The sequence below is a fragment of the Dermacentor albipictus genome, chromosome 9 (assembly GCF_038994185.2).
Source record: "Dermacentor albipictus isolate Rhodes 1998 colony chromosome 9, USDA_Dalb.pri_finalv2, whole genome shotgun sequence".
NCBI lineage: Eukaryota > Metazoa > Arthropoda > Arachnida > Ixodida > Ixodidae > Dermacentor > Dermacentor albipictus.
In genome coordinates, this window is record NC_091829.1 from 52,677,469 (window position 1) to 52,697,528 (window position 20,060).

The following is a 20,060-nucleotide window of genomic DNA, read 5'->3' on the forward strand; positions in this document are numbered from 1 at the left end:
ATTATTGCCTCACATTCTCTGGTTCCATCACGAAGGTTTTCAAAAATAACTAAATAGTTTAGAGCACGCTTAAACTTCGCCTGAACCCGACAGCATTCAAAGATCCCCAACTGCTTCTCATGCTTCCAGGCAACTGCTGCTTATGTCACCTTCTATTTTCCTGGAAATGTTAACGGCAAACGCTATGCACGAAGGCGAGCTTTCTCGGTTTTTTTTTTGCCCCCATCCCCCCACCATAGTGGGCCCTACACTGGCCGCGGAGGCAAATGCCATCTGGATGGTGTTGCAGAGAACCGAGTGGTGTGTCACGCTTCTACTAAGACAGACCTCAAATGGCAGCTCGAAAAGGGGTTTGTATTTGCGTTTCCGCGTAACAGAAGCATGCTTTCTCGTATATTCAAACTATAGCCTGGTATTATCCTGTTTGTAGCGCGTGTGTAAGTCGTACATTACGAATTTTCTTACGCATCGTACTTTGAGAAAAAAAATTGTTCTGTAACGCCCATGTGCCACGCGTAGGTCCGGCGGTGATCGGGTTGTTTGTTTCGGGATCAGTTTTTCTAATACGGACATCGCCGTCAGCACCGACGCTGATGCCGACACCAACCTCGAATTTTCTGTGACAAGGGGCCATTAACGCTATCACGTAAATAAATGTACATTGAAAGTACAGCTCTGTCGCCGTTTCCGTCGTACTAACGTTAACATGGCTTTCTAGCCGTATATCTAATTCGTAGTTACTTCAGGGTAACATAACATTTAATGTGTATCATCGTGATCGCATTGATAGAATGGGTGGAGGCATACTAATTGCCTATAGTGAAATTATTGACTCTTATCCTATCCATATTAGCAGCAATTTAGAAATAATATGGTGTTGCATTACCGTTAATATTTAAAAAACTGGTCTTTGGTGCTTGCTACCGTCCCCCTAGCTCGGGTCCCACTATTTGTGCAGATTTTCATGGTTGTTTGAACCAGAATGTTGTGCGCTTCCCTGGTGTACCCCTTGATTTTCCAGGCGACTTTAACTTTCCAACGGTCAGATGGCCCCAGTTGTGTCTCTTTTCAGAACCAACATGCGTGGATGCGGTCACATTTCTTAACACATGTTCTGATTTTCACCTATCGCAGATTGTTCACCTACCGACGCGTGTAACGCCCACTAGATCGTCCTTACTCGATCTCGTCCTTACATCACTGATTGCACATACTTGGATTTTGCGAAAGCCTTTGATAGTGTAAACCATGAGCTCCTTATGCTAAAACTAACCAGCGTAAACGTTGACCGTTCAATACAACGCTGGATACGCGACTTTCTTTCTAACAGCACTCAATTCGTCACGGTGAATGGAACCGATTCTCTAGAGGCACCTGTTTCCCCCGAAGTGCCACAGGGCTCAGTTTTAGGCCCATTACTGTTTTTATTTACATTATTGATTTGCCTACTAGCATCGCTTCTTCTGTCTTTTTGCTGATCATTGTGTTATCTACCGCAACATTTCTAATTATATTGACACAATAATCCTTCAAACTGACCTAAATAATGTTTCTGCTTGGTGCGAAATGTGGCAAATGAAACCTAACCTTCTTAAATGTAAATCAATGAGAGTACCGCGTAATAACATGCCTTGCCCGAACTACCTTCTTCGCAGCACGACGCTTGAATCCGTAACTACGTATAAATACCTCGGTTTACATATTACTAATGACTTTTCATGGAAGTACCACATCGAGCACGTAACATCAAAGGCAAATCTCATGCTTGGTTACCTGAAAAGAAACTTCTTTCTCGCACCTTCGTCACTCAAGCGACAGTTATCTATCACTTATGTCCGATCTAATCTCGAATATGCCTCGTCAATCTGGGAGCCTGGCTTAACTTAGAGGCAATGACTTAGAGGCAATGCAGAATCGCTCAGAACGTTTTATCCTAAGTAACTACCATCGAACTTCCAGCGTAACTAACATGAAATCGATACTTAATCTGCCCCGCTTGCAAATAGACGGAAACTATCTCAACGTGCGTTATTTCATAAGATCTATCATCATAATCATGTTCTTAGGCCCCGACTGATCAAACCGCCTAATTTTGTTTCATCTCGACTTGATCACCACCACAAAGTCCATGTTCCTCACCAAAACACTGTAACGTACTCGCACTCTTTCCTGCTCAATACAAGCCTTGACTGGAACCATCTTCCCGCCTCATTAGTTAGCATTACCAACTGTGACCATTTTCGTGAAACTCTTGCCAGCGCAATTTAACGCATTACATTTCTTTTTTGTAAATGTTCTCTATGTCGGTTCTAAACTGCATCTTTTAGCGTCTTAATCTGTTGCGATAGTATTTTCTTGCCGTAATTATTGTACAAGCCTTGCATGACAGTGCGAATTTTCGTTGTTATTAAAAATTACATTTGTTCCCATTTTCGAAATCTTCAATTGTATGTTTGCAAATAGCTGTATTAATGTTGAATGATTGACCCCTCGCCTCTAAAATGCTTGTGGGCCTTGAGGGTACAATAAATATATAAGTAAATAAATAAATAAATAAATAAATAAATAGAAGTTCATGAGACGCGATGTTGAGCTTACGCGTTAGTGTTAGTGTAGATGAGATCTGAACGATCTGAAGATCTAAATTCGTGGAAGTTAGCTCGCACTCTGTCGACGCGCTATGATTGCTCGAGCAGCTCGATAAAAAAATACAGTGTGGCTGAACCTACAGAACTTCAGAAGTAATCAAGATTGAAGAGGTCGTTTGCATGCGACGTTCAGTGATAAGAAAGTAAAACAAAAACACCTAATTGGCTTTTTCCGATGCGCACCAAGGATTATGAAATAGAACGCACATGTTTGAAATGTTCATGGCACTCATTATTGGCAGGAGTGCTCTTACCTACAGAAATTTTGAGCTTCCTTTTTTAGGTGCGAATCCAAGTCGCAGTAAGGAACCTTGAAAGGCGTGAACGATCCGACGTAGCGTATAAATATATATAGTTGAAAAGCAGTGAAATAATAATATCATTTTTTTACACTCACCGCGTTAACTCAGTTGCTTTTAGCGTTATGCTGGTGAGGACGGGAGTTCACAGGATTTATTTTGCCATACCCGGCGGGAGAAATGCAAAAAAGCTCGCTTTTTTTTAGATTTAGGAGTAGATTAGACAACTCGAACGGGTCAAAATTATTTTTAGAACTTCACAATGGCATTTCTCAAAACATTGGAACGGTAAACCCCAAGGATTAGTCAAAAAGAAAATTGTGTCAAGAAATAAGTAAATAAGGAAATTAACGCCAAACATAATGCCGCAGCTATACGGTGATTGAAAGTTCACTCTACATCTAACGTATGTCCGCACCACGAACCAAATTATAAGTAAGCTTTGTAGTCGTCATTTGTTAACGCAAAAGTCTTTCCCGTACAGACACGGAGCGAATGTGCCAACACTCAGCTCGGTTTAAGTTCAATTCACTGAGCAAGCACAGCCTTAGTTCGTTACTTCGTTATTGTACAGAATCGTTTATCACAGATGCTGACCCAATCCTTGGCCGACTAAAGGGCCCTTTAGATATGTTCACCATTTGGGGAAGATCACTCGACGACCATGGTAAATCATTTAAACTGAAAGTCCGATTGCAGCAGCTATAAAGCGAAGCTCTGGCCAACAAAGCTGTCTTCCGCCCCAGTACAGCCGCAACCGTGAACGCCGGGATTAAATCTCTTGTCGTAGTCTTAATTCGGGCACAATAAAGTAGCCACAGAAGCTGGTGACTGGTGCTCAGCCTGGCGGTCTCTGTATAGCCCACAAATGTTCTTATATTTGAGTCATCCAGAACAATATAGAAATAACGATACCCATAAAGAACATCACAACCGCACTGCAATGTCTTTTAAGATATACGAATGTATATATAACGTACTTGAGAGTTAACACATTTTTTGTTTGCTAAAATCAGGGCATGCACCGGAATCCTACTACTTGAGTTGAGTTACTCTTGGAGGTGGACATCATTGTAAGCACATCAAATCAAAACGCATAACCAGCAAATTATGCAAATTTTGATCATTACCGTAAAAGGAAAGAGTTTAGCACACATACTGTAAGTTACAATTTGTAGCGGGGAAGTTCGCAAGGGCCATCCCCTTCGAGCGAATTCTGAGGATGACAACAGTTCTGGAATGTGTGTTCCGAATATGTGCAACAGAATTTTTTGGTATAACAGTTTTCTTTTTTAAATTCATTGAATCAGAAGGTGTTTTGTTAAGCAAAATAAGCTTGTTAATAGCGTATTCTTGCGGTATGTTTCAAGGTGCTCATCTCATAAATAGTGCTAGTTTCAAAATTCCTTCCAGGTGGACGTGCCTTGTAGAAATACGTTAGCTTCGTCTATTGTGCTACGTGCAATCAAGGAATAAATTAACAATTACGTAAATAAAATATTGGTAATTTCACAAATGTGCATTTCAATTTTCATATCAATAGATCTTCGCCCCTGCCAGTAATTGAGCTCAGTGCTCAGATTTGTGTTATATGCCAGAGGGGATATGAAAAAAAATTCTGGTAAGATAAAAAAGATATATTGTAGATTGTATATTTTATGCGCCTTTTAAATCACAAGAAATTTAATTCGACGTTGCGTTTCAGAGAGACTATGAAGTGTAGAGACTTGGGTGTGCTCGTATTTGTTGACGCAACCAGTTACACACACACACACACACACACACACACACACACACACACACACACACACACACACACACACACATACACACACACACACACACACACACACACACACACACACACACACACACACGCGCGCGCGCGCGCGCGCGCGCGCGCTCACGCACACGCACGCACACGCACGCACGCACACGCACACGCAGGCGCACGCATGCACACACGCACACACGCACGCGCACGCATGCACACACGCACACACGCACGCATGCACACACGCACGCATGCACGCATGCACACACGCACGCATACACACACACACACGCATGCACGCACACACGCATGCGCACGCACGCACGCGCACTATGCAGACGAGAGAATTAGCAAAGGAAAGCAAGATTAGATGCACGGAAAGGTCTATGACCATAAATTTAGACAAAATTTCATATCCCACTTTCGGAGAAAATTCAGTATATTGACAAAATTATACCACAGGCAGGCACCCCTGTAAGGCGATATATTACAGGCCCGCCATCACACAGTTGGTATCAGATATCATTAGCTGTTTAGCTACGAGGTTATTTTTACACAAGAGTCAATTCACGTTTAGGCCACTAGAATTGTGTGCAAATATATGAAATGCGGCTAAAGCTTTTCTTGGCCGTGGGGCTTCGCATATCAACGAAACGAAGCTGCCACAGTGGTTGTATAAGTATAATCATGCCTTATATTGCCTTGGCGTACGAAAAAGCCATGGCGAGATATGTTTTCTTCAGTTCACGCCACGTGAAATGGCAAGGGGTGGTTCTGTTGTAAATGTCGGAAGCCGTGCTAGGACATCAAGAGCTGGCATAAAATGACGCATAACATACGGCTGGGGCAAGGCGGCTGTTTTATAGGGGAGGCAAGGGCGCGTTGGTCGTAACATGGACAGCCCGGAAGGAATAGTAACATTCATTGCGCCATAATACGCAGCCGCTGACGCTAGATCCACAGGAATATGTACGCCATGATAACTCTATGGGGACAGAGAGGGAACGAAAACATCGGTCGTGTTACTGTAAATTATGCATATTTGTGGGTTGTTTTGTTTTGTTTGTTTGTTTGTTTGTTTGCTTGCTTGTTTGTTTGTTTGTTTGTTTGTTTGTTTGTTTGTTTGTTTGTTTGTTTGTTTGTTTGTTTGTTTGTTTGTTTGTTTGTTTGTTTGTTTGTTTGTTTGTTTGTAGATGCTCTGCGTTGCAGCTGTAAATGCGCTTTGTGGATGTATCACAAAATGTGCGATGTATGAAAAATGGGGCACAGATAAGATGGTGGACGTGTTTGCGACATATTATATATGTACCTGAAGAGCGTTTGCGATCCGTTTCCGCGTTTTTACTACCACACAGGCGTAGACTGGATGCGCAGTGGGGCGAGAAATTTTACCGCTTATAACAAATGCGGCGGAGGACTCGCTGAATAGAAAACTCTGCACTTCGTAGCTTGTCACACCCTGAAGGTAAGAAAACTGCAGCGTGTTGCTCTCAGTTTAGAAATTATGCTATCTTGTGTTTACCAGAACACCTTTATGGGGGCTGCCTAGACTGGAGATCCTTTGAGATTACGAATCATTCATTCGACTCATTCCCTTGACCTCGAGCAACTTACCCTGTTTCACATTTATACAGTCTACGAAGGTACTGCTCCCGTGTATACCGAAGGATCTGCCACGTCATGTGCCCCCACTGGAGCCTTGTCCCAAATGCTGATCGGTCGAAGGTTTATACTAGAGCCCAGGACAACATCAACTGCAGCAGAACTTGTTGCTATCGGGGAGGCACTATGATTCATTTGCGGGCATCCTTCTTACGCGTGCACGATATTCTGCCATTCTAAGGCAACTCTTCCCCACCACTGGCTGCATCTTGAGATGGGGCCGATATTATTCCTCGGCTCTAACAATAAGAGCTTCTTGACTTGGCAACTAGAAATGGAATCCAAATATAACTAGCGAAACATGTAATCGATGTTCTGGCACCACCTATAACTCATTTTCTTAACCAAACTTTATCATTAGGAATTTTCACCCGTGACATGCTTACCTCGAAAGTGATTGCAATATTTAAAAAGGAGTTAAAAATGAAATTTTGCTCTAGCATCCTGAATTTTTCTCTATAATCCGGGGCGTTTTCAGTAACTCGCTGAAGGGGACTTATCAAACGGGCGTTTCCTTCCGAGCGCAGCATGACACGTGCCAGTTCCTTGTAGTCACGGCAGTTAATACATATGCCGCATTTGCACTCATGTTTGCGATATTTTGTCTGAAGTCGAGTGTTTCCAGCACGTCGAGGTATCCTGGCTAACGACCCAATGCGCCAAGGACTGCATTTTAGTTCTGCTCTGGGCGTTGATTAACTCACTGGCTAAGAATCCCCGAGCAACCCTTATGTATATGCTATGGTGCTACAAAATTACTGGGGGACGTGCGCTTACAACAGCAATACCCAAGAGTAATACAGCAGTGCCAATTTACGTGCGTCTCTCATAAAAGTCACTGTGATTGGCGGCACAACTTAAGCCGGCAATCACACAGTGACCCCTGCTGTGGTAACAGTGGCCACAGTATGGGCCACTGTTGCACTGCGCAATAGTTTCGCTCTAAGTGCTATTATACTAGACAAAGAATCGTTAGGTTCCCTTTATGCTCACTTGCTTTGCTTACTCACGACGAAGTTTCTCCCGGTCTCCCGCAGGTAAACTGGTGGAGAGCGAAGGCATGTCTCTAGTAATTAGAGATGCGGAGATTACCCGCCGCTAACTTGCTCTCGGAGCATATAAACTCGGGCAAAGCTCATTTGTGCCTTCAGGGAAATTGGTTTGTCTTTCGCGAACGAGAACTAACGAGAAGAGCTGGTTCACTACTACTACGCGACAATCAAGGACGCCTTGCCAAATGAGCCGCTGTCCCGGCGTAGTGTTTTGCCCGTCACTTGGGGATTTCTACTTCTAAATATAAGAAAAAGAAAGAAAATTAGTATCCAAGGGGATAATACTGGGACAGAGTGGCACGAGAAAGGATTGCCGTTCACGAGTGCTCCACGGCAGTATTTCAACCTTGATACGCCCCAAAAGCTATTGCGTGGGACCACGGATGGTTCAAACCTCTCTAACAGTTGGCGTTTGGCGACGAACAATTCTCGCACCTCGTTTTAGAGAGAGAGAGAGAGAGAAAGCACGCGCCATTTGCATCGGTGCCTTTGCATCGGCGGCACAAGCGTGGTCACGCGAGCACGGGCGAAAGGGCCTTAAGAAAACTGTTTGTATAAAAAAAAGTGAAGTGCGCGTACCGCAGTGCCTCCCACTGCTGCCGTGCAGCACATCTTCACAACGGCGCATTAGTGGCCGTGATATAGGCGAAGCCCGTGGCCTCTTCAAAGTTGCGACTGCAGTTGAAGTTGCGACTGCAAAGTTGAAGACACGCAGTGTTTTGCTCACTTGTGCATGCGTTCGTTTTCTGTACTTTCCTTTGGAATTCCCACGTTGCGTTTCTTCCTTTTCGGTTCAGCTGTTTAGACTGCGCGCCAGCACATTTCAAGAGTTGTTTATGCTATCGCCGCGTGCTTTTACCCGGAGTGTCCGTGAACATTTCGTAGTCGACCATGGAAAGTTCCCTTTGGGGTAGCGCACCTTGCTGGCGCTGGTGCTAAACATGAGATGCGGACAGGACAAGAGTGTTTCGACACGTCCTCTGATTTTCAGAATGCAGAGAAATTATAATTCAAAATCTCAATACATTACGGCATGAACTACGTGTCAGAGGTGCCTGCTATATAAGAGGTGTCTGCTATTTAAAACGTACACCATCATAGTTTTGACTGAAAAAGAACTTCCGCATTCAACGTCGCTGACTAGCAGAAAAACAATAAGCATGCCTAGAAAAACCGTAAATTTCTTTTCTGCGATAGATATTCCTGCTGCTTCTTAGCTCATGCTCAAGTTTTGACAGAGTGCTTCCTAACCTCAACGTTTGGTGACTCAAAAATCCTCGCAGTCATTTCAAGAAGGAAATGGTACACCTAACCTCTTTACTAAGGAGGTCAACACGTCTGCCCTCTTGTGAACTGCACATCATTCCTAATTGAAATTGGCACGTGATTGAGGATAAACTGTTGCTTGACGAACAGCGCAAAATACTTACTAAATATACTTCCTGGAGCTTTAAACATCATGATAAATTTTCTTTGCCAAAACGGAAGGCTACAATATCGGTGTTTTAAACGCCAAGGATCATAATAATACCAACACTATTATTTCACAACAATCCCGCGACATAATTGGTCCTCTAACTTCCGAGTTTTCACATTTCAGATGGTTGATTAGGACGCATACGGCAGAATAGCAGGAACCGCTTAATATATTCTCTTGCGCAGGGTCTACTTCCGCAAAAGTCAATTTGCAACATCACGCCGCAGGTTGTTTTCCTCTGACATTCTTCCTACTCGGTTATCAGAGGCGTAAGCGCATTGTAATAGCTGCAAGATGAGGTGGGCTGCAAATCCGAAATTTCTGGAACAGTTCGTTCTTTCTATGCAAGTCAACTCTCCCAGAATGCGGAAGCAGCTGCAGTTTGCCGTTGTTAGCGATCTGGCTCTGCATTTTACTTCCCGGCTGGCTGCGCGGCCCTATGAGATATGCAAATGAGACCGCATCTGCGCAAACGTTCCGTGTTCCTGTCGCGTATGCCAGTGTGAGAACGCCATGGTCGGAATACACGACCAAATCATTTGGCTCTTGCGGCAGCACAGCTTGCGTTTTGCGCTTCGAACAAGGAACGCCGATGGCTCGCACCTTAGAAGGATGCCTCAGTCGGCAAACAGGCGCGCCTTACAGATTTTTTCGCAACGATGTTATATTTGCATTTGTCGACATAACGGAAAAACTATATTTCACGATCGTAAGACGATTGAAAGTGTACGGGGTACGCGCGCGATGTACGTTCTACCTGTATGTACCTGCGGCTTCAGAAGGTATACACATACACACCCACGAGCATTGGGCTCGGGGAATCTGAACAATGCCATATGCGTGCAGGAAACATCACGGAACTTCGAGTGGAGTGTGTCTCTTGACAATAGGTTAGACGCTCTTGAACGGCCACTATATATGGCAACAAACCGCACCGATGAAGTATATGCACCAGAAATAAATGTGCGCAGGTGCTTCAATTCACTTTTCATTTTGAAACCAGTTATGGACGTTTATGCAGGCAGTCTTTAATATAAACATATTGTTTCTTCAGTAATGATAAGCGTATAAGCTTCGTTTTTGTTCGCACTGCTATGGCAAGTTCTGCAAAAATTGAAAAATATTTACAATACCGTGTTACTTCCATAAAAAGACAGTATAACCTGTTTGATGCAAATAATCAATTTATGGTACAAAAGATCTCTGTTTACACTTCTGTCTTTGCATTACCTCATAAGAAACCATCGAGCCCACCTCTGTCGTACAGGATGTCCCAGTCAACCCGGAACCAGCTGTTTAAAAAGTGGGATAGAATTTTCAAGATGGGACTAACTGTGTTCTGTTAGTAGTCGTCTTGCTATTAGCAGCAATCATCAACTTAAGTTAGTAAATACATGTATAATTTGCTAAGCTTCTGCGCCAGATTACGCCTCGCATTTGAAAGAAACCATAACCAACTGTTTCCAGCTGACTGCAGCTTTCCTGCAATCGAGCGCACAGCAAGGCATGTCGAGTGATAGGAAGTATCTATACGTGCACCTACGCTTCACACAACACATTTATCATTAATCAATCCATTAAATCAATGCTATCTTTATTGGCGCTTGCGTTTGCGCTTCGAATTGCATTAGCGAGAGTCTGTGCGGGTATTCGCCAGCGGCTGGATTAGCACTCGTAAAGAGTAATCAAAGTATTCCCGATATGGAGCGATATGTAGTGATGTACCATATATTATCTTCCACTCTGTGGAAAGTGTCATATGTAAAATAGTTGACTAAAACAGCGTTTGCATTTCACGACGCGAGCTATGGACGTATTTCAAAATTCAGTACGAAGCATAAAGTTTTGAACAGACGAGCATGCTAGGAGGACGGGCTTAACTTCTCTCGTGCAGTTGCAACATGTCACCTGACAACTGTACGCACGAAATTAATTCGTAAAAGTCTATTCTAATTATTATTACGTTTACCACACAGCATTTGCTTGTATTAATTGTGTTCGGTTATGAGAAAAATTTGGCAACTTGAACTGGTCGTCTCACAGAATAAACTTTAAACGCCGCCATTTGCTAGGCTCACAGACCCTGGATGTTTTCGTAGATTTTGCCATGTGAAGCTTGTATTTTAACATAGACAATTTTTGTGTGATGCTTCGGAAATACACATACTCATACATGTTTTGTCGAACGTGTCATATTACAGACACAAGTTAGCCAAAGAGTATCTTGAGACAGTATCTATGATACATGTACCTTCGATACTGCCTAGCCCTGTGAACCGGCTTAGTACTGCGGCATACACAAATGAAGCAAAGCAAAATAATAATTTAAGAAATGTTCATTGCAGCTGTTACAGCGTCAACTTGTGAATATTGCGCAGCCATGAAGTCAGTGCTTGAGTTTTATTATTTCTTTCAAATCTCTTTACCCAGCACTGCTTGGATTTTTTTCTATTTTAGTATATTTGAATTTTGCGTTTTGCACCACAACCTTGAAACGCGGAAAAAATAGTAAGAGAAAATATAGCGAACTTCAAACTATTGAATGTAGCGCTCGTGAATGTGATGCACCATTTCGCATCGGAGCTTACGTAAATACATAAGTACTTACTTATTCTGGTAACTTTGAGTAATTAGTGGTTCAACGATAAAACAGGAAACTTCTGTGTACTAAAGAAGACTACTAACATAACACCGTTTGGCACATCCTCGTATCTCCAAGACCCCCCCCCCCCCCTCCTTTTTAAGAATATTGCACCGCATTACCTGGGACCCCCTGTATACCTATGAAGCCACGCCGTCAATGGCTTTTCAATTGATGCAGCAGTAACGTTTTAAGCGAACCTTCGTGCTTCGTCACGCCCATTTTGGCAGTTATATAAATATGAAACCTTTTGAGGTTTTGTATGGTATGCTAAGTTAACAAGAAGTTAACAAAAAAAACAGCACACTTGTACTGCTTCTATACAAATCACTACGGACAACAGAAGTACGCAGTAAGTATTTTCAAAGCGTATAGATGTGATCTGCACTCTTCCAACTTTCAATACACGTACCCCTTAACATAGCCTCCACTGTTCTTGAAATGTAACATAACTGACGGCTTTGGTTCTACCAGGGTAGCGGCGTCATTGGAAGGGTTGCTTCTCTAAATAGGTAGAAGATGTTGCAATGTCACCGCTGGCACCGATTGTTGCAATCTCACCGCTGGCACCAGTTGTTGCCATCTGGGTCGCAAGCCCCAAGGCTAGCGTTAGCCTGGTGGTCTGGGGCACAACTGGAAGCATCCGAAGGTCTTGGCAAAGCATGAGTCGACTGCTAACAGAACAACTTGTTCATTCTAGCATCGCCAAAGAGTGGCCGGTCAGGTCGACCGAAGTGTAGAGACGGGAGAGCACGCTACTCGACGAAAGAATTCGGAGCCTTTCTCTTGGCGTCCGGGGGCAGCTGCTTTTATACTCTCAGAGTTGAGGGCAAGAACGAACGTCTCGGGATGAGGCCATGTGACGGCGGGGCACGGACACGCTGAGAGACACGTTGAGACGAGTGTAGTGACGCATCCGCCGGGCCGGCGCCGGTCAGACCTCCTCGCTTCACACTTGGGGAGCTCCTCTCCCCGGCTGCCGCGCTTTGACAAGCGTGGGCATCAACATGCACACACACACACACGCACGCACGAAGACACGTGGCATTGAAACATGCCTGGACGCGCTTGGCGGGGAGGCGTGGCGGCAGCGCTGAACGAGCCAAAATGTCCGCCGCTTTGAACGAAGCCCCGGCGTCCGTTGCATCCGCGCCGGCTATACCGCGCGTCGTAGGCGAAACGTAACAAAGACTAGAGTTAAGCAATTTTCATTTAGCATCTAGTTAACTCACATACATCTAAATATCCGTACACATCACATCTAGCATTCCCCTGCGTGGCCCATGTTGAACTTGGTGGATGATCTAGTTTTTTAAGAAGACTGTGAAAAAGCGTTTATGAGTGCTTACCCAGTCGTTCCCTCAAATGTTTTGGGGGGCTTCTAGTTTCATTAACACCTTGGCTGTAAAAGCAAGAATCCATTGTTCCTTTTTTTCAGACAAGTTACATTTACAGCGATGCATTTACGTTATGTAGGCCTAACCAGGACTCTTTGCTGTTACTGTGATTCTATGCGTGATTTTAAATAGACGTTTTGGCTGTACTACGAAGAGCATATTGATGCTGCGGAGGTTACCCGGTCCACGGAACAAGAATGTGGACAGAATGTGCGGTAGAGGAGGGAAATCTGCAGAGGAGGAAATAAGAATAGAGTTGGAGAGGTGGGTATGGCGTAGGGAGCAGCGCCCATTGATTGGCTGCGTCACTGATGACGTCATGAACGCGCGGCATTTGCACAGCTGCCCTGGGTCGCGGCCGAAGGGACGCGTCTCAGGGCGTGTGTTCAGGCTCCTCTTGTGATCTTTCATAGTTGGTTCCAAACTAGTGGCTCGTCGATTAGTAAGAGCGACAAGTACGTGAAAATGCTTCCGCGAGACGACGAGGGTCTCGATAATGGCGAGAGCTAGCCAAGATAATAAAAGAGCATCACGTTTCAATTAGTTTGACATATATATTCTATGGCTTAAGCACAATTTTTATCGTTTTTCATTTTGTGTCTTAATAATTGAATAATCCATATACTACCCATTATTTCCATACTGCCTGACCAGCCCTGCTGGCAGCTGCCACTTACACTAGCGCCACAGTTCGCTCTAGTAAAGTCGCCGTAGTAATGAAACGAGTATATTTGAACGCGGGATGCAGCCTTTGATTATGTTTTCTTTCAAAGGAGGGTTATGCGTATGCTAGCCGCCATTGGCTCTCTGGTCCTCTCCGGGAATCTATAAAGCTTTTTTTTTTCGACACTTCACCTTAGTATGAAATCTGCTTTCTTAGAGTACCGTGTACTTTTACACTCATATGGCTTTCACAAGCGCAGTCACTGTTTCCACTGCCTCAAAACACAGCAGCCTCCCTTTACCGCAGACTTCGGCAGTAGCCGCAGCGCAAGCAGCCATCAGCAAACGTCAAGCCATTGCTCCGCTTGCGAACTCATTTATCACAACTTATGTAGGATCTTACAGCAAACACTGTCACGATGATGATGATCACTAGACAATGGCAACCCCATCATATAAAGAAAACACTACGACTTCGTTGTTGTAGCTTCAAAAGATACCGAAGAGGAAGTCTGACGAAAATAATGAAGATGAAAATTACAGAGTGCAGTTAAATACAAAAAAACTAAATTAAATGTCAGGGCACATAAATACGCAACAAGTTCATTCGATATACTTCACAAAGAAAATGAAGACGGTGCACAGCGATACGCCCCCTAGCAGCGTAATATTCCAGACTTATTACTAAATCTATGACGAGCTGCTATAATTAAGCTGTGGCTGGCATCCTACTGATATTCATGACATGAGAATAGACAAGCCAGTAATATGGAGAAACGCACACAAGAAATATAATCTTATTCGCCTTTATGCACAACATACATAACGTATCCTTGCCACGTATCCTTGCCCTGAGTTCCTTATGGTCACTTTTGGAATTTCGATCTGTTTTAGCCTTTTCTGTCATCGTTATCTCTCTTGTCAATTGCACTGCAACAAACTATGAATTGCTGCGTCTGAACAGTTACATAATTCAGTGCAACTAATCATTCGCTTCTTCACACAACACGTGATACAAGAAGCCGAAGAGAAAGATGACGTGTAACATTCCATTTATTAGACGCGCAGCGCTGGTGCTTAGCATTTTTAAAATTGTTCGCCCACTGCTCCAAGGCAGCGAAGGATGGCCGACCAAGGAGAAGCTTCTGGAGGCTCCAAGGAACCTGTGACATTCACGCGCATCTCTTCGTCGACGACGCCCAGTCTGCTCCGTATCAAGCGAGACATCGCAGACTTCAACGCCGACCCTCCGCCGGGAATATTCATGGCGCCTCAAGAGAATGACATCACGTGCATCGACGCCATTGCGATGGGTGCTGCAAACACGCCTTACGAAGGCGGCTTCTTCCACTTCTCCCTGCAGTGTACCAGCGACTACCCGCTGAAGCCGCCGAAGGCTCGGTTCATGACCACCGATGCTGGTCGAGTGAAGTTCAACGAGCACCTGTACCGCGACGGGTCAATCTGTCTCAGCACGCTTAACACCTTCGGACAGACGTGGAGTCCGGCCCTGTCCCTGAGCTCCCTGCTCCTTTCGATCCAGTCCCTGCTGTGCGAGCTCCCCAAATTCTTGGACAAAGAGAGGTTGAAGCAGTTCGAAGCAGTGATACGGCACGAGACAATGAGGGTGGCCGTATGCGACACCGTGGAAGCCTGTTTTGCAGAAAAGCCTCCCTTCCCGCCAGCACTGAAGGAGAAAATTCTCGAGAAATTCGCGGAGCTGTACACCACTTACGAAAGCGAGGTGCAAGGGAAGCTGCACCTGTCTGGAACGCAGATGGAGGACAATTGGTTGGGGAATAAGGTCACGTGTCAGTACGAAGCGCTGCTCACGAGACTGCGAGACCTCAAAAAGAAGATTGAAAAGAAGGACGAAGCGGCTGCTGCGAATGCTGAGCAGTGATGCCAGGCGAGGGCATCGCTCGGCCAGTGACCTTGGTAAAGTTCAAGTATTCAGCACCAAGCTACTTCGGGAAAGATGGCGTTTGCAACAAAATTAAAGTTGGGACTGTACCACAGCTGTGCAAGTATCACTTTCATTTGTTCGTCTGTTTATTCTTATTCATAATGACAATCCACTGAGGAAGAAAGAACTGTTCACGTAATAGTTTTGTGCAGTTTCATACAAGAGACGATAACTTGCGCTGCGGTTAGCATGCCTGCTTTGTTGGCTAGTTTGTTTCGGACCCGGATACTTCAACGGAAAACCGGTATGTCGTTAGGGATTGACTACGTTTTTCTTTCTTTCTTTTTTTAGTTTCTGGGTACGCGGATGACGCTAAATTTCAGATATTCTTTGTTGCAATATTTCTCATTGATAAAAGACATTGGCCATAGGTCAGGTTGTTCTTGCAAGCTTTTTGGTAACAGTTTCTCTCGAGGCTCGTAGAATTCGTAAAAAAATTTTTGCTGAATAGCTGTTCGCATTCAGATGATTAACAAGGCTGCTTGCTGCGCGTGTGTCGTTTACGCCTTTGCTCACTCTGTAACATGTGATTTTTGAAACGCGAAATGATTCACGATATATAGTTATATGGCTCTAACAAGTAAAAAAAATGACATAGAAAAAGACACAATCGGCTCACGGAATCATTGAATATATATTTAAATGCAAGTGCATTTTTAGCAATCGGGTGTCTAACAAGTTAAACGAAGGTGAAATGAAGGAGCTGGAGACGTTGATTAGCAATTGATACTTACTAAAACGCAGCTTCCTTTGCCTCTTTGTCTCACATTTTGGGTGCTGATTGCTGGTTGCTGCCTGTTTGCTGTTGAGCTGCATGATTGACCAGTATTGGGCATCATGTGTATAAGCATCGGATGTAACGCAAAGCGTGTATTGTCAAAAGTCGTGTATTGTCAAAAAATAACAATACACGACTGAGCGGGACTGGTAATTGCGGTCGTTGTGCGTGGCGCACGAGTTGCGTCAGCAGGAACACATACATCATCATCATCATCATCATCATCATCATCGTCGTCGTCGTCGTCGTCATCGTCATCATCATCAGCCTGATTACGCCCACTGAAGGGCAAAGGCCTCTCCCATACTTCTCCAACAACCCCTGTCACGTAATAATTGTGGCCATGTCGTCCCTGCAAACTTCTTAATCTCATCCGCCCACCTAACTTTCTGCCGCCCCCTGCTACGCTTCCCTTCCCTTGGAATCCAGTCCATATATTCAGACTTCATGTAAATAAGCTTTACGTTTTCTTCCCCCTCCCCCTTTTCCCCTTTATGAGTACGTTGCGCTTGTGTTTCTGTTTTTGCACTAGTGAAGTTGTGTCTTATGTGTGACAATTTAAACTCGGTAACCCGTTCTCTTGTGCATCTTGCACGTCTCTGTGGCCTTCTTCATCTCAGGGTGTTGCTCTATTTGTCTCAAGTCTTAGTAGACGCTGCAGTATATTTCATTCTGCACTGAAGCCTCTCCCACCAGTGAACAGAAGCAGTACACTCAGCAGTAGCTCAGTCCTTCCGGAGGTGGCGGGTGCAATGCCGGCCTTGGCCACCTTATTTTGATGGGGGCCTAAATGCAACAACCTCGTGCACTCAGAAATAGAACGTCACGTGGTCATAATTTCGCCGGAATCAGCGTGCTCCGTAATAAGACTACAATGAGGTCGTGGTTTGGGCATGTATGTCTCCTACTTTCTTCCTGCTTGCCTGTTTGCCGTCTGGCGAAATATTCTATTGTCATTTGGCATTTCGATCTCGCCAACACCAAGGGCAGAGGCAGCATTGTTTGCCTGGAATTGACACGATCTCTCCGACTTCGACATAAAGATAAGCGAACCGTACTTTGCATTCAAAGGAGTGCTTCCTCCTTCGAAGCACATGATTTCGTCGACACCCGCCCAGCACCACGATCGCGATGAGAAGGGTGCTTGTTTCCTAAGATAAGCACCTCCGCATAGTCGAACGTTTAGCGTCATTGAGTTGTTTGCACAGTGCGCTAATATTACCACAGAAAATATGTCGAAATGGCCTACGTGTATTTCTCTCCGTTCCTTACATCCTGATATCGATGCCTCTGCCGTTCATGCAGCGTCACCTCTCGCCGTGACAGTCGCTTGTGACGGCCGCGCCCTGCATCGCAAGATTCGCGCATGACTGTCCTTCGGCGACCAGCACGCCTTCACCTCGACGAAGCATAGACGAAGCGTCAGGACTAACGGCTGTGACAGTATCGCGCCGCCGGTGACAAGCGCGCGGCCAGCTCGTCTGTTCTTGAAAAGCAGTGCAGAAAGAAACTGAACCTGCTCGCCGAGAGAAGCCCATTCGAAGCTTTCTCAGACGTCCCGTCTTCAGCGCATTCAAGGGTAAGTAAGAAATCTACACGTCCTCTCTGCGGCCTACTATAGGTCGTCGCAATGTGCCTTTCAATTTACGTAACCGCGAGAAATGTTTCGTTGCAGGGAGGCTTTGCATGTCGCATTCGAAACTGAGGCGCGGAAGCGCACCAGCGAGAAAATAAGAAAACGTGGCAAGATATACGGCGATAGACTGCGTGTGAGCGAAGCAATATATATTTTCGTCTGCCTATGCATATATATGTATATATATATATATATATATATATATATATATATATATATATATATATATAAACTGTACGTGGTCAATTTCGAAATTTTTGTAGATAGAACAGGGTGCTAGACCTGTTTCTATGCCTTCATGGAATGTAACGTGCGGATGCTAAGAGGGCCGCAGAGTAACAGTTCGACAATGCTGAGGTTAATGCAGAAGACAAGGCTATGTTCTAAGGGAAGCTACCCACTCGTAAATGGTAGCTCCACGTGAGGAGTTTATTAACCGAAATCTCGATGTGATAGCTGTGGAAATAATCAGTGCTGAATGATGATGACGCCCAATAAGGCTAGAATATTCTTGTGAAACTCCTTTCCAGCGGTGCGTAAAAAATTTTGCGTACATGTTTTTTTTTTATCTGCCTTCAGTGAGAGCCAAAATAATTGCAGTTTCTCTTAATTCAAAAACCAGAATGCTTAGAAACTTCTAATTTCTTGTATCGCAGGCACAACGAAGCGGCCAACAAGTGGCATAACGGACGACACACTACGCTGTGTGTTCTCTTGCGACTTCTACTTGCTTGTGGTTGCGCCTTCACTTGGTAGAATGCGCAGCCGGGTTAAAACGCAAAAGAACCCATCGTGTACTCAGACTCAGGCGTACTGAAGCAACCTCAGAAGTCCAAAATTATTCCGGAGCCGCCTACACCACAACACCCCATCTAACACCGTTCGTTAGCTTTACAGGCGTTACGCTCCATAGCTTGGTTTTAGTTTGCGAGCAGTTTGATGCCCATCTTGCTCCGTGCTGCATAATAGATGTCAAGATTAAGTGGACCTCCTGTGAAACCTCTATACGACCATGACTAAAGAGCCACAGGACAACTTTGCTCCGCTCGTCGCTTGGTGCTTTCCAAACATAAAATCATTAATGCACAAGTAAAGCCATTGAACACATACTCAAGTACGTGTCCCAATAAAGATTATGAGAGAACAAGATGTGCCGAATGATTTATGTTCAAAAAGCAGTATGCGATGAGTTATGCAGGTGAAAGTATTATGTTAGCATGATAAATACATAGGCCAAAATTAAACCTCTGTCGATACCTTGCCTGACTTCTCAACTTATAAAAATAAGGGTCAGTTCTGTGGAGTGTTCTCGACAAATTTCGAATTGCTCGGGAGAAAGAATTTGTTGTATCATGTAACGAATAAAACGATAGTCCTGGTTATCCTCACTCACTTTGCCAAATAAATCAAGCATATAAATTGGCCTATAATTCCCGATCAATGAATGGAAGCTGCATCGGAGTGTGGCCCGAGCTAAAGCTTCCTCTTAAGTGGAAGCTTTAGCTCGGGCCCAACACCGACGCGGCCTATTCAAATACATGTAAAACACAAGAATGCTTTTCTGAGATAACCCCGGACCGATTTTAATCAAATTTGTTGTATTTGAAAGAGAAAATTAAATTCTAGTGACTGATGGAAGCATAATTTTCATTTAGGGCTTGAATTTGAAAGCTTGAAAAACATAGAAGCACGAAGTTTAGACATTAATAGCTCTGCATGAAGAATGCATATCGCGGTTCTGCAAGCGGCATCTATTGAATAATTCAAACTGAAAAAATTCGATATGCCAATTTATATCTTACATGAAGTAATTACGTTGTGTACAAGGGTTCTGCATGACGTGTATTTCCATATTGCTATTTTTTTTAGAATTATGTGTGAAATATCAATTTTGTTTGCTTTAAATGTGTAGTTAGATAAAATTTGCAGGATTGTGATACCATTTTTCATTTGCTGAGTTACGGAGTTGTAAACTTGATAGTGTCGTTTTCAGAAAATTTGCTATTTTTGACAATTTTTAATAAGAGTTTAATAAGAATTCAAAAATTTGAAACCAACTGTCACTAG

At 44.1% G+C, this 20,060-nt stretch overlaps 1 long non-coding RNA gene across 1 annotated transcript; it reads left to right on the forward strand.

The window, feature by feature from the left end:
- The first annotated feature begins 257 nt into the window (after positions 1–257).
- Positions 258–19,218, forward strand: LOC139049628 (uncharacterized). Its single transcript, XR_011508439.1, has 4 exons — positions 258–350; positions 17,663–17,936; positions 18,033–18,126; positions 18,650–19,218. It is a non-coding gene; the product is annotated as an uncharacterized lncRNA (long non-coding RNA).
- The last annotated feature ends 842 nt before the right edge of the window (positions 19,219–20,060 follow it).